Raw genomic sequence first — 14,068 nt, 5'->3', positions numbered from 1 at the left:
CCAAAGAAGGGGGCCCAGAAATTTCTTGGGATCTTACATTTTCCTATCTACTCAGATTTTTTGCCCTGCTGCAGTAGCTCCTTGACTTGTTGATCTGCTTACCATGAAGGAGCCTATAGGAGCTCAGGGACACAGCTGCAAGACTACAGCTGCTGCAGAAGCATGTTCTGGTATAAACAGGACACTTTCCATTCTAGTGTGAGCCTAAATATGACGAGGCTAATTTTCTGCATGATTTTCTATATTTAAAAGACTTTATGTAGACTTAGGAGTGTGTTTGGTTTACCGTATTACTGTATCTAGTTGCTGATGCCACATGGATGGGTAGACCCGGGCTCCAAAGCCTTTTCCAGCTGTCTCCACTGTGTCCCCTACCCTGTTTTGCCTCTCCCTGCACCCATCTGCTCTCCTGTCACTGCCCTCCCCCACTCTGTTTCATCCCTCCCTCTTTACAAAGGGGCCCACCTGATAAAATTCCTGTCAAAGGAACTGTCCACTGGTGCTAGCCTAACGCCAGCCAGTGCTGCGCTAGCACCGGTGGAGCACTGGTGCTAGGGCCCTCAAATGTGCATTATGGCACATTTGTGACAGTGTACGTCGCTGGTAAGCCAGTGCGCGAAGACTAGGATTGGGCCCTTAGCGAACTAAGGTAGACCAGAATTTGACCATGATAGATACACTATGCTTCTATAGCATTCACTCTTATGATGATAGAAGAATTTATTCTTATAGTGATAAAAAATAACACTTCTCAGTCATTCTTACTTTACTATAGTTATTTTAATGGTTGGCAACCTTCAGTCTCAATAGACTATAGTATAAGCCTACAGCACCCGGTATTCCCAAGTGGTCTCCCATCCAAGTACTAACCAGGCCTGACCCTGCTTAGCTTCCAAGATCAGATGAGATCGGGCATGTGCAGGGTAACAGTTATTTTAATAACTTTTTGCTATGTTATTGTTTTATTTTGTTATGAGCTTTTGGAAACGTGGTGTACAACTTTTAAACAAATAAATGATCGCATTTTTCCTTTTTGAAAAATTGTTGTCCCTGTCTCTATAATGACATCATTTTCACTCAATGATACATTTTCAGAGTACCATAGAAATTCCATTAAAAATTTGAAACACTGGACAAATGGTGAAAGTGCCATCTGCCAGCAAGCCCATGTCTCCGGGTGACTCTCTGTTACCTCCCCCAGAAAAAAGGACTTGATCCTCCAGTGGGGAAAGACAGGAAGTGGGGGCCTCGCTTGGTCTTCGGCAAAGCATTGCAGACTAAAATCTGGAGAGGGAGGAGGGCACTTCAAGCTCTTTGATGGAGAGGGAGAGCTTTCTGAGGAGGGCCAGGAGGCAGAAGGGGTCGGAACTTTTTCCCTCTCCTCTTTCACATACTGTTCTTCAGTGTCACTTGAATCCTTGCTTAATGCCCAATTTATGCAGTGGATGTGCTTTTTATCATTAGGTCAGTGTGAATTCTGTGCAGCACAATCCTAAGAATGACTTAGGCTGGCACAAGTCTCTACCTTAGGCTTAGTTCTGAATAGACATGCATAGGATTGTTCTGCAAGGCCCTGACATCTTAACCATTGCTGAAATCCGGTTCAGAATGCCCCTTTCTCCCTGGAGATGTACAATGCCATTTTGATTGTCCATACATACAAACCTATCTTGGCATCCATGAGGGGTAGAAACATATTTTCTGTTTATTTCATAAACAAGGAAAAAAATCTGAGGCTGTCATGTTGACAAACTGTGGTTTAATCATTACTTAACTATATATATATATCGCATTTGATCAACAATCATTAGAAGGAAAAGAAATATTGAGTAGTCTGTATGATTACAAATGAATAAACCCAGATGGCCAGGCTGCTTCAGACAGAAAGAGATAAGGAAGCATCATGGCAGACTGAGGGCCCAATCCTAACCAACTTTCCAGCAGTGGTGTTACCGCAATGCAGCCTTGAGGTAAAGGAACAAATGTTCCCATACCTTGAGGATGCCTCTGTGACTGCCTCCCCACCACAGGATGCAGTGCATGCCCCATTGGCACGGCTACACTGCCCCTGGAAAATTGGATAGGATTGGGCCCTGAGTTGTTGATTTGCACATTCCTGAAGGTAATAAGGAAGCAAGGATCTCTTGAAACTGCACGCGATCGAGTCCTGAGGCTGAGAAAAAAGTGAATGGAGAGTTTGCTGCTATCATCAGTCTAGTTTGAAGAAAAACAAAAGTGCAGAATGGGAACTTTAGAAGGGAAGCAACCTGGCTCACAAAGGGCTGACTGAAGTAATCATAGGAGTAATTCATAGATCAATAGGGATCATAAAAAAAAAAAAGCAAAGCCGGAAAACAAACTTGTTGCACCTAAATGTGAAATGATTCAACTAACAACTGTAACTTTAAACATGCCCAGCCCAGAAGGGTATAAAAGGAGCGAAGGAATGACGTACAGTGTGCAAGTCTTGATTTTTGTTTGCTTGCAACACTTTTGTTAACAAAAATCTTTTTTGAAAAACTGTACAGCTGTTTTCATTTCCTTTGTGCTCTGAGCCAAATCTAAGTGAAAAACCTGGCAGAATTACTAATGCTATATGTCAGTCCCCTTCAACGCTCTTGGGTTCAATGTCCCTTTCAATGTTCTCCAGTTTGTTTCCTTCATCAGAAGTTATGCATGTAAATCAAAGATGCACTAGGACATTCTTCACCTATCTGGTTCAGCCCCCACTCTGCCTTGATGATTACTGTATCATTTATGCACACTTGAATTTCCATCATTTTTAAACCTACCATTTTAAGACAGCCCAAGCCAAACATTACCTCCTACTAGTCTGTTGAATAATATGCAGGGAGGCAACAGCAATAGCACAAGAATGCCTGCAGCAGCAACTGTCCATATCACTACCTGGGGTTTGGCTGAAAAATGAAGGATATTCCGAGTTAAATGCAGTGAATGGTTATCTAACAATTCTCAGAGAATGCCTAGGGGTTGCCTGAGAAAACCAATCCTTCTGTCAGTCTACAAGTCTGTTCATCTCCCCTCAGCATAACCTAACTCTTTTATGGTTCTTTCACATCCCTCCATCAATCCATCTGTCCACATACACTTTCTGACACAAACACAACATTAAGGATGTTCTAGAGGGTTCTAAAGAATGTGTCAGCCCCCATGCACAAGTCACTCCACCACCAACATTTGGGTGAGATTACAAGTCAAGAGCATTGGCTAGTCTCACTTTGAAGTGTTTTGTTGGAAAAGCCATCTCGACTATTGCAGGGCCTACAATGCCTGATGCTTCAACAGGTTAGTAGACTCAAGAGGACCAGGAGTCTTCCTCCCCATCTGGGATCTGTTTCTGGTCCTGCCTCTCCTCCGAAGGAGAGTGGGGCACTTTCCTTTTCTCCACCCTCTTGTTTCCTCTCTTCTTTGCCTACTGCCCCCTTCTTCAAATAGCCTACTCTCTGTCTCTTTTTTCAGGCGTCCCCCATTCCCCTCTGTCAACTTTTCACCATTTTGCTTCTATTGTCATGTCAGGGCTGCTTCCAGTTCTCTGCACCATCCTCAGCTGATCTGAAACTGCTACGGCTCCTGATGCTTCTGTCAGAAATGTGGCTTTGTGAAGGCTGGAGAGAACCCCCTACCTACGTCATCCAAGATCACACTGAGGGAGCGAGTAGAGACTACAGGGCCTACAAGGTTGGAAAGGGAATAAGTAACATGTATTTTTTTTTCCCTGTTCCTGCTTCAGAAACCTCCTCAAACAGCATCAGGGCATGAGGGCCCAAGCCTATCCTTATGGCACATTTGCTACGGTGCATGTCGGCGGTAAGCTGGCGTGTCAAACCCAGGACTGGGCTCTAAATCATCAAGATTCAAGAAGAGCTTTTTTCCCTCCTTGTGTGATGCAAAAATCATGTCACCCACTGCAATAGTCTTGAGCGAAGATTTTGATTCCTGTAATTAATGCCAATTGCTATGAGTCATGCTGCAGCTAGGGAAATCCCACAGGGCTTTACTAATGTCACAAGCATACTTGATCAACATATAATCCCTCTGCTACTCAGAGCTGGGTTGCATGAACAGAGAAAACTCTGTCAGCTTCATCTGTGGTAACATGATTCACGAAATAGTTCTGGTGCCATTGAATTAAGTTGTTGCAGACAGGATGGTGATGAGTGTTTTAAAAGAACTGGACATTCTGAGTCCAGGTTTCCCAAGATGACAGGGAGATATCTACTAGTGCTGCTGCTCTTTCTGTGCCTTCAGTTTCCTCCAACTGAACGCAAGGCACAGGCTGTTATGTGCACCATCCCTGATCTCTCCCAGTTCCCACTGAAGTATCATCAGAGAGGAGATCTTATCATTGGAGCAATTGTGTAACAGTTTGGCTGCTATTTGAGGATATTTCTTTCAAAGCACACCCCAAAACAAAGCTGATAGATGAACTTATGTAAGGAAATTCATCCACCATATGTTTCAGTAGCCAAGATCTTATCCCTCACCAATATGTTGTGCAAGGACGAGCATGTTCAGAAGACAACTTGCTAGTGATTGTTTTGGAAGAGGAACGTAGCGTTATTAGCAGGATTCTTTCAAATGTGCTTTAAATATATTTTCATCTACATGTTGTGCTCCTGCTGCTCTCTTACACGGCATTTTTTCAGGCTTTTCACCTTTTTCTTCCATTGTGCTCTCTTGCACTTACATGGGACAGAGGAAACTGCTATGTCAGCAGTAAAGGTGCTCGTGTAGGGCGTGCAGCCCTGCAGGAGTGCCCTGGATCCTGTGGAGCTCAGCTCAGCTCCGCTGATCCTCTTCCCATCCGCCCCGGCATGCCTCCTGCCCGCCAGCCTCCCCCCTCCCCAGAACGCTCCCCACACCCCCCATGCCCCACCTCCCGTTCCGCAGACCGGCGGTCCAGGAGACCACCAAGCTATGGAAACTGGGCCACCTCCCGGCGCTAGCCCAGCACCAGCACCGGTTAGTACTGGCAGGAGCCCAGTGGTGAGCCCCGCAAACGTGCCTTATGGCATGTTTGTGACTGCGGTCCGCGGCACGGTGTCGTGCCGCCGACCACAGGATTGGGCTCTAAGTAAGTAGATAAATAATGTCAGAGCTTCCTCTGCAATCCACAGATGTCTGGCACTGTCGTGTTCTATCCCTTAGTCTAGCAACCACATATGCATAACTTCATTCCAATACTCATATCTTCAGCATTTTATGTGTTGATGTCAAATCACATGAACATTTTGTTCTATGAACTCTTTTGTGAGTCAGTGCTTCCTTCATCATTGGCATGTTAGGGCGCAATCCTAACCAACTTTCCAGCACTGGCATAGCTGTGCCAGTGGGACATGTGCTGCAACCTCCAGTTGGGGAGTAGTCATGGAGACCTCCTCATGGTATAGTAATGTTCGTTCCCTTACCTCAGAGTTGCATTATCCTTATGTCAGAGCTGGAAAGTTTGCTAGGATTGTGCCCTTAGTGAGTTTGCTTTAAAGATGAGACCAGTACAATGGGATGAGCAGAATTTCTCTTTATGACTTTTATCCAGTGAGCCATCATTTTGTGCAGAACTTAGCAATCAGAGACATTACCTTGGAGCCAGTCTGGAAGAGATGGAGACCTGCATTCACCAGCAAGAGGAGAGATCTTGAGCTTGCTGGTGTGTTCTGGTCTATTCTTCCCTGACCTCCATGGTTCACTTCCACCTTTTCTATTGCAGAATGAACAGGAAAGCATCAGTGCCCATTTCTTTACTGTGTTAAGGAAGCTGGGGGAGGGGAACAACCCAGGAGAACAAATTGCCCAGACAAGAATTATACCCAAGAATTCAGAAGTTAGGAAAGATTGCGCTGTTTTAATGATCTGTTAATTGTCTCTGTCATTGTTTATGAAGATTTATAAAGTTCCGTTCTATTAACACTTGAAGCCCTAGTATAATGGAATGCTTGTAGACAGATATCATTAAGGGTTGAATTTATGGTTTGTACACAATTTACCATTTTCTCCAGTCCAGTTCCAAAGAACTATCAACATGTCCTGTCCTTGGCATTTGCTGTGAAGGAGATCAATGAGAACCAGAACGTCCTACCAAATATCAGCCTGGGGTTTCACATCTATGACAGCTACATAAATGCAAGGCTGACTCATCAGAACACCCTGAAACTTCTTTCCATGCAGGAGAGAATTATCCCCAACTTCCAATGTGACAAACAACAGCATTTGACAGCTGTCATTGGAGGACTTGATTCGGAAATCTCCCTTCACGTGGCTACTCAACTAGGCATCTACAAGATTCCACAGGTACAATTAACATAAGAGCCTCAAATCTTCTTCATCTCTAAGAAGTTTAATGCTTCTGACATACACCTTACGATATTCATGAATATTTTGGGATGATGCAAATTGATTTCATTTCTGTTACATTTAAACTCCCTTACTTTGAGGAGACCTTCATGAGTGACACCCAACTGCAGAATGCAGCACATGCCCCATTGGCACCGCTGTGCCAGTGCTCAAAAGTACTGACATAAGGGGTTAGAATTGCACCCTTAAATGCTTTGCCTGTTTAGGAGACTTTGATCTGATTTATTCCTCTCTTTTTTTGCCCTAAGGCAGGAATGAAATAAGTGAAACAATTTTCTATTTAGGAAGTATTTACAGCTTCTTCTCTCTTAAATGATGAGAATAGCATGAATCTATTAGGCTGATCCTCCCCCCCAAATTTCGTCAGCATTGTGATGGCTGTTTCTGTCTTTTGAACTGCTCAGCATCAGACAAATTTTCTCTGAAAAAGGCATAAGAAATTTCTACTTCAGAAGTCACAAGTCGAATCAACCTGAAAATGGAAAATAAGCAGTCAGGTGCAAAATATATTAATCTAATCAATTTGCCATGTGCAAAGAACATGCATACATGCAAACTTAGAGAGAAAAAATATACATATCATCAACATCATCATCATCATCATCATCATCATCATCATCATCATCATCATCAGAACCTTTATTGGCATAATAAATTTGCATACAACATGTATACAACATGTTGAACAATTTGCTATCCCGGCCCACCCCATCCTACGTGAAAATCAAATATCATAACAGAAATTCAGCAAAGAGAAACCACCATTGAGATGCATCTCTTTGTAATCAACTTTATATACTTGGCCACCAGCTCTGTTAACTCCACATCCACACTTCTAAGAATAGAACAAATTTTGTCCTGGTCATTCCACCCCGAGTGAGTGACCAGGACTGGGGTTAAATAGTATGACTGTAAATCCTAATACTATGGGCAATAGAATAACATGTGGTATAGTGATTCCACAACTCCCAACCCACAAGAGCAGAGTCTCTCCTCAGCTGGTAACCCTATGAGTTTGCCAAATAGCAATTCTGAGGGGATGACATTACACCTAGTAAGGGTAAATGCCCTTCACTCTTAAGGGCTTTCCAAAAGATGTACATACTTGGGGCTTTCCAAAAGATGTAGGTACAAGCAAAAGAATGAGTTTCCTGAGAGTACCACTCTGACTAATAACAAAAAATTAATTGGGCATAAAGGAACAAAATGAGGGGAAATTTTATGCTCTATGAGTTATGGCCCAGTCTATACATGGCTGGTCTGCACAATGCAGGGATGTGGATGGAGTCTTCTGTGGGATGGCCAGGGACAAAGTTGTCTGGAGAGATATGTAAAAAAAATTTTTTACTTACATACTCAACCGCTTCCTGGTCCCCTAAGGAACTACTCAGATCTGCTTGGTCTGTGGAGTGAGTTAGGCTTGGGAGAGGGCCTCCAGATATCGTGAACAGCACCACTGCCAATATCCACCCTGACTTGCTACTGGCCAGCCCAATCTCTGGCCACAATCTGCCCCCATCCACCCCTGCCATCACCAGGCTGCAGACTGGCAGAGAGGCCAGGTCAATAGCCGCCCGTGCAATGTGTTGGTAGATCATGACATCTGCAATCATATCATGAAGAATGGATTGGGCCACTAATGTGCCACCCTAATTGAAAATGCAGCTGGTGGCTACTCATGACAGAGCTTTCTTTGTTGTGGTGATCAACATACGGAATTCCTTCTGGTTGAGGACAGAACTGCTCCCTACCTACTGGTGTTCTGAAGGGGTGAATAAATTGATTTGTTTCCACAAATCATGTTCAAAAGTGTTTACCATGCATTCCCCAATAAATACAGCCGACAACAGGTATGGGATTAAATGGGCCACTTTATTAACTTACAACAAGCGCAACAAGGCAAAATAGGAAACAATAACCAAACTAAGTGCGGGGTTCTAAATGGGGGAAACGGCCTAGCCGTCTATGTCCCCCAGTCTCATAGGGCGTCCACCCAACTCCAGGCGTAGCTCAATTAAGCCCACCTTTCACTGTCGCCCAAAGAGGGTAAGCCAGCCAAACTACTCTGCCTTCAGGTCACCCCTGCAAGGCCCCAAAGTTCAGACCAGGGGCTAGCCAGCCTGCCTCCTTGAGCCGGACAAGCATCCAAAGAGCGGTTCTGGTTCACCCCTGCCCTTGCTGGCTTAGATTGGACGCCGGAGAAGGTCTTCTGTCTACCTACCCGGCACTTCTACTGCCACAAGGGGAGGTCAGCCTAGCGCTTGGCCTTCCCTGCACCCAAAAAGAGGTTCAAGCCTTGTTGCAACTCTGAAAGAAAGCGTCCATAACCCATAGGAGAAAGGTGAACTCCATTGCCACGGTAAAGAACAGGCTCCTCAAAATCAATACTGGGATGATGGATAGCCACTCCACCAAGCTCCGTGATGACCCTGCCCAGGTAAGCGTTGACCCTTTGCGTGCTACCTCAATTCTTTTAACACAACTCGCCCACCGCCAAACCCACCTAGGCAGCATGTCAGACCACAGGATAGTGATCCTGGGAAACCGACGGACTAATGAGTCAAAATTCTTGCGGGCCTGGAGCCTCAAGGACATGGATGTCCTCTGACTCAGGTCATTTTCGCCCAAGTGTACCACGATTACCTGCGGCAGGGGGTTGACAGCAATGCACTCCAGAAAGGCCGGGAAAAATTGGCCCCAACACATACCCCTCTTGGCCAACCAATCGATGTGCGCAACATCACCCAGCGCCAGCTGAGAGCCAAAACTGGATGACATGGCAAGCTTCCGAGCCCAAAAAAACTATGGAGTGTCCGCAGATCAAGACCCTGGCTGGGCAGCTCCTTCGCGGACCTGTTGGAAAAAGAAGCATATCGTGAGATAAGCTCACTGGACAGGCCAAGAGAAAGGAGGAATCCTTCCTCCGCTCTAATACTCACTCCCATGGCCAGTCACGGTCAGTGATCTGGTCTGCCTTACTAGGACACCCCACCTACCCATCACGCCGACACTGGCATGGCAAACGCCCTCCAAGCACTGCCAACAGAGCCTACGCGGCTCTGACACATCTCGCCAACACTGGCGCGGCACACACCCAATAAGCGCTGCCAACAGAGCCTACGCGGCTCTGACACATCTCACCAACACTGGCGCGGCACATGCCCTCTGAGCGCTGCCAACAGAGCCTACTCGGCTCTGACACATCTCGCCAACACTGGACTGAGCGCTGCCAACAGAGCCTACTCGGCTCTGACACATCTCGCCAACACTGGCGTGGCACACGCTCACTGAGCACTGCCAACAGAGCCTACATGGCTCTGACACATCATGCCAACCTGGCACTGCACACATTGCGCCCACTGGCATTGCACACGGAGCCCTGGCGGCACCTTTACGCACGTAGTATTTAAAGGCACCAGAGCGCCATCTACCGATGCGCCTGATGCCCTGGGGGGAGAAACCAATGCTGGCCGCAATGGATGCTGCCCCAATCCTAAACGAATGCAGCCAAAACAATTCAGGCCTCAGGCCTAATTGAGACCGCGCTCTTTTAAAAAATGGCCCAAAACTGGTAAAGGGGAAGGGGAGGACAATCCTCGTGGCGGAATAGCGGGCCCACTCCTGCAGGAGCCATTAAGCAGCACTGTTCCCTGACAGATACTGGACAAAGACACCGGCTCGGAGCCTTTTACAACTGAATCTGCTGCCCACGGCCTAACTGGTATGTTATGGAGGGATAAACTCCCAGACCGTGACACACAGTCCCCCCACTGAAGGACTCTGTCAGTGGGGGCAAACCGTGACCTAACCAAAGCAGCCGTGGGGGCCTGGGATCTGGATACAGCCTGGCCTCAGGGCTAGCAGCCGAAAGCGTTCCCCCTGAAATTGAGAGAGAGCTTCGGCTATGCTATTTTCAAGCCCAGGCTCATGTCTGGCTGATAAAACAGTGGTGATAACAAGACACTGTTTGACAAAGACTCTAACCAGATTCATAACCCGGGACCCTAGGGCACTAGTCAACATCCCTATCAGATTATCTAATTTGTCCCTTGGCAGGCGGTTGGTCTGTGTAACCGAGTCCAACTCAATACCTAAAAGGTGAGCTTGCCAAGGGGGGGGCCCTCTGTCTTCTCGTGTGCCAGGGGGACCCCCAGCTGCTCACTCAGTGCTGTAAAGTCACCCAGGAGCCGAGCACAGGCGCCAAACCCAGATGGTCCCATAAAAAGTAGTGGGCAGTGGATCGTAACACAGTTCTGAAATGCACAGTCCATTCCAAAATGTACTGGACGCCTCAAAAACCGAACAGGAAATTGAACACCCCATTGGCAATGCCCTATTGACTGGCAGAAATCCTGGGGGTGCACTAGAAGCAATCAAAAGGCAGACTGAATATCTGCCTTGGCCATCAAGGCCCCAGGGCCACACTTCTTGAGGCAGGCAACCTCCTCGTCTAAAGAAGTGTATCTGACTGAACACCGGTGGGTCGGTATCCCGTCATTTATGGAGGAGCCCTCCGGAAAAGACAGGTGGTGAATCAGTCTAAATTGGCCCTGGGCTTTTTTAGGCACCACACCCAGGGGGGATACCTTGGCTATTTTTACCTCGCACCACCGCCTCCATATCAGTCACTGACCGGAGGTTGCGAGCGAACGTGGGGCTAACTGGAGGCGGGGCTAGGATCTTGAAACCAAGCTGAAAACCCTCAAACAATACTCTGGCTGCAGAACGATCCGTATAAAATTGCAGCCAGTAAACCAAGGAGGGAATTTCAATTGGCGTCGGGCCTTTTGCCAACACCAGTTGAGGGTCCACCACCCGGCTTTTTCCCATGGAAGGGGCGGAAACCTTGCCGTGGTCCACTGATCCGTGGACATTTTGCCACGGGATGCCCAGCCCCACACATGGGGCAGCCATGGGAAAACGAACGTCCCGGCCTGGTGCATTTGCCCATGGCATTAAATTGGAAGCAAGCATGAGGGGTTTGTCCCCCCTGCACACCCTCAGGTGCCACAGGCTGCTCGGGTCTGGAACGAGCAATCAAATGCCCGCTATCCGCCCTATCTCCCAACATTGCCCTAGCCGGCAGGACTAACTGCACCCAGAGTTCCCACTGGGGTATAGTCCAGTCCAAAGATGGGTCCTGTGCGGCTCTGATGCGAAATTGACGGTCATAAGCCATCCAAGCCGCACCAGCATGATCACACAAAGCGCAATGAATAATGTCCAGGTATTTGAATAGTTTCTCCGCCTTTTTGGGGTGCAACTGGACAGTGACCCCAGCATAGACAATGAACCCATTCAGCCAATTGGTCCAATTCTTGTCTATCTTCCTCTGCCTGACGGTTTCCTCGTCACGCACAGGGTCTCCCACTTTGGGGGTAGGCTCAGGATCAATGTGAAGGAGACTGAACATGTCCACAAAGTCACCCCGCCATATCTTCTCCTTGACCGACATGGCCAGGTGAGCCCAGAGGGATGGCGATGATGCCATATGAAACCATAGGCTTCTCCCTCTCCACCACCAATCCCAATGACTCATCTCCCCAGTCCACATCCTGCTGGTCCAACTCTGTGTCGGCCATGGCAGGATAATGACCACACTGGGGGGGGTGCCCTGCTGGCCCTGGGACCAGATTTGGGACAGGGATATGTCCAACCCTGGGCCCAGGGTTACTGGGGTAATTGGGCCCCTGCCAGAAGGAAGGAGGCCCCCAAGGAGACCAGGGCTGATCTGGTGCAGCCCGGCTAGGTGTCCAAGGAATGCCTTCCTTGTCTTCCCACACAGACTCTGTATAGTGAGCAAAGCCCACCCACAGCTCACCTTGCCCATCGCAGCCACTATAAGCCTGTGGCCGAGGCCTTTTAACAGGACGGACCACCTCCTCCTCCGCTTCTAGGGTGTTGCCGTCCTGCGCCTTGCCCTCCTCGACAGTAACATGCTTATCCTCGAGAACATGAATCTGCCGGGGAGGGAGAGAGGCCCCTTAACTCATCCTACCTGATCTGCGAGGTACGGGGACTGCCCTGGAACTGGAGCCCCCATCACCCTGCCCCGCCTTGCGAATGGCCTTCTCTTGTTTTCGTGCATCATAGCGAGCCATTACAGCCCGCAACTCTGCCATTTGATCCTCCTCATCCGACGATGAGGGAGGGGAGGGGAGAGGCCAAGCTGGAACTGCCTTTTTGGCGGCCTTGCCTCCCGACTTCTGGGTTTTCTTCCCCATGTCCACCCCCTTGTGTAGAAATATCCCAGTAGGGGCCCACCACCCCTGTGTTCTAATTTTACTGTATACAATACGAAAGGAAACAATCTGGAAAGAGGATGGTCTTGGCAGCGCTGCTGCAGCAGCACAGTTTCCTGCCCCTCGCGTGGCGACTGGAGCCCGCAGACTGGAAGACGCCCAGCTCTGTAATTCAAAAAACCCTAGGGCAGCTAAAGCCCTCAAAATGGCCAAATATTTTTTTTAATTCAAAATGGTGGCACGCAATGAGGCAGGGACCCAAAATGGCGCCCAGCCATGAGGCGCCCCCAATAGCCGCCAAAATGAGGCCCCAACAGCCGCCCCTAGGCAGGGAAGCACCCGCAGCCCCCGCTATCAGGGTGCTCTAGCGCCCTGCGCCCCGCAGTGCGGCAGGCAGAGCGCGCAGCAGGCAGCCTTTTGGTGTTGCTGCTTGGACAGAGCACGCAACGGGCCACCCTTAGTGCTGGTCGCCTGCAGAGCGCACAGCGGGTCGTCCCCTGGGTGGCCCCTTGTCGTTGCCGCTCGGTCAGAGCGCGCAACGGGCCGCCCCTGACGATGCTCGTTAAGCAGAGCGCACAGCAGGTCGTCCCCTAATTGATGAACCGCTCACAGGGCGCGTGTCCCTCTTGCCCTGAGCGGTTTCGCAGAGTGCGCAGCTCGACCCCCCTCAGAGAGGCTACCCACTGCTGCTTTTGACGGGAGCCTGCAACCGCGGATCGCCGCGCTCCAAGCCCCGTCATGGGGCAGCCTCTCCTCCGCTCCTGGAAAAGCGACCTGCTCAGTCGCTTCCAGGAACGGAACTGAGCCGGGTCTAGCGCCTGCGCGCAAGATCAGGCTCAGTCGTCCCGTCCCCCAGGGCCAGCCAGCCAATCAGCTGGCAGCAAAGCCCTGCTGCCGGCTGATAGGGGGATAAGCCTGGCAATCATTGCTAGCGTGCCCATACAGGCACGCTAGCTGCCTTTCTGTTGGTTTCCGATTCCTACTTTGATTTGTTTTTCTTATGCAGCTTTGGTATCGTTGCTTTTTAAATATTATATTGTGCTGATTTAGCATTGTTTGGACATTACCTAAGTGTTCCATGAAGTTAACAAAGGTGGTATGGCTTTTAAATTAAATTAATTCAAAAAACGGGTCATTAAATTCATTCCCATTCTAAATTGGTTTCCAACTGCACTATATTTGATCTGATTCATCACCTTTTGGCACCGGTTCTTCCCCCTATTTTTATAATAATTATTACAATTTGCTTAGATTGCCTACTGTGCATTCACTCCAGCGATCAACATGAAAATGCAGCTGCCTTCCTTTTACCGGATGGTTCCCAATGAAGCACATCAGTACAGAGGGATTGTCCATCTACTTCAGTATTTTCATTGGATATGGGTTGGGCTCATTGCTGTGGATGATGATAATGGAGAAGAGTTTGTGCAGATCTTGAGGACAATGCTTTCTGA

At 48.3% G+C, this 14,068-nt stretch overlaps 1 pseudogene; it reads right to left on the bottom strand.

Moving 5' to 3' along the window:
* Nucleotides 1–821: 821 nt before the first annotated feature.
* On the bottom strand, nt 822–938 carry LOC136655119 (5S ribosomal RNA; annotated as a pseudogene).
* Between the last annotated feature and the right edge of the window lie 13,130 nt (nt 939–14,068).

This window comes from Tiliqua scincoides, chromosome 5 (genome assembly GCF_035046505.1).
Source record: "Tiliqua scincoides isolate rTilSci1 chromosome 5, rTilSci1.hap2, whole genome shotgun sequence".
Lineage (NCBI taxonomy): Eukaryota > Metazoa > Chordata > Lepidosauria > Squamata > Scincidae > Tiliqua > Tiliqua scincoides.
Note: the sequence above shows the minus strand (reverse complement) of the source record. Positions and strands in the feature narration are given on the sequence as shown.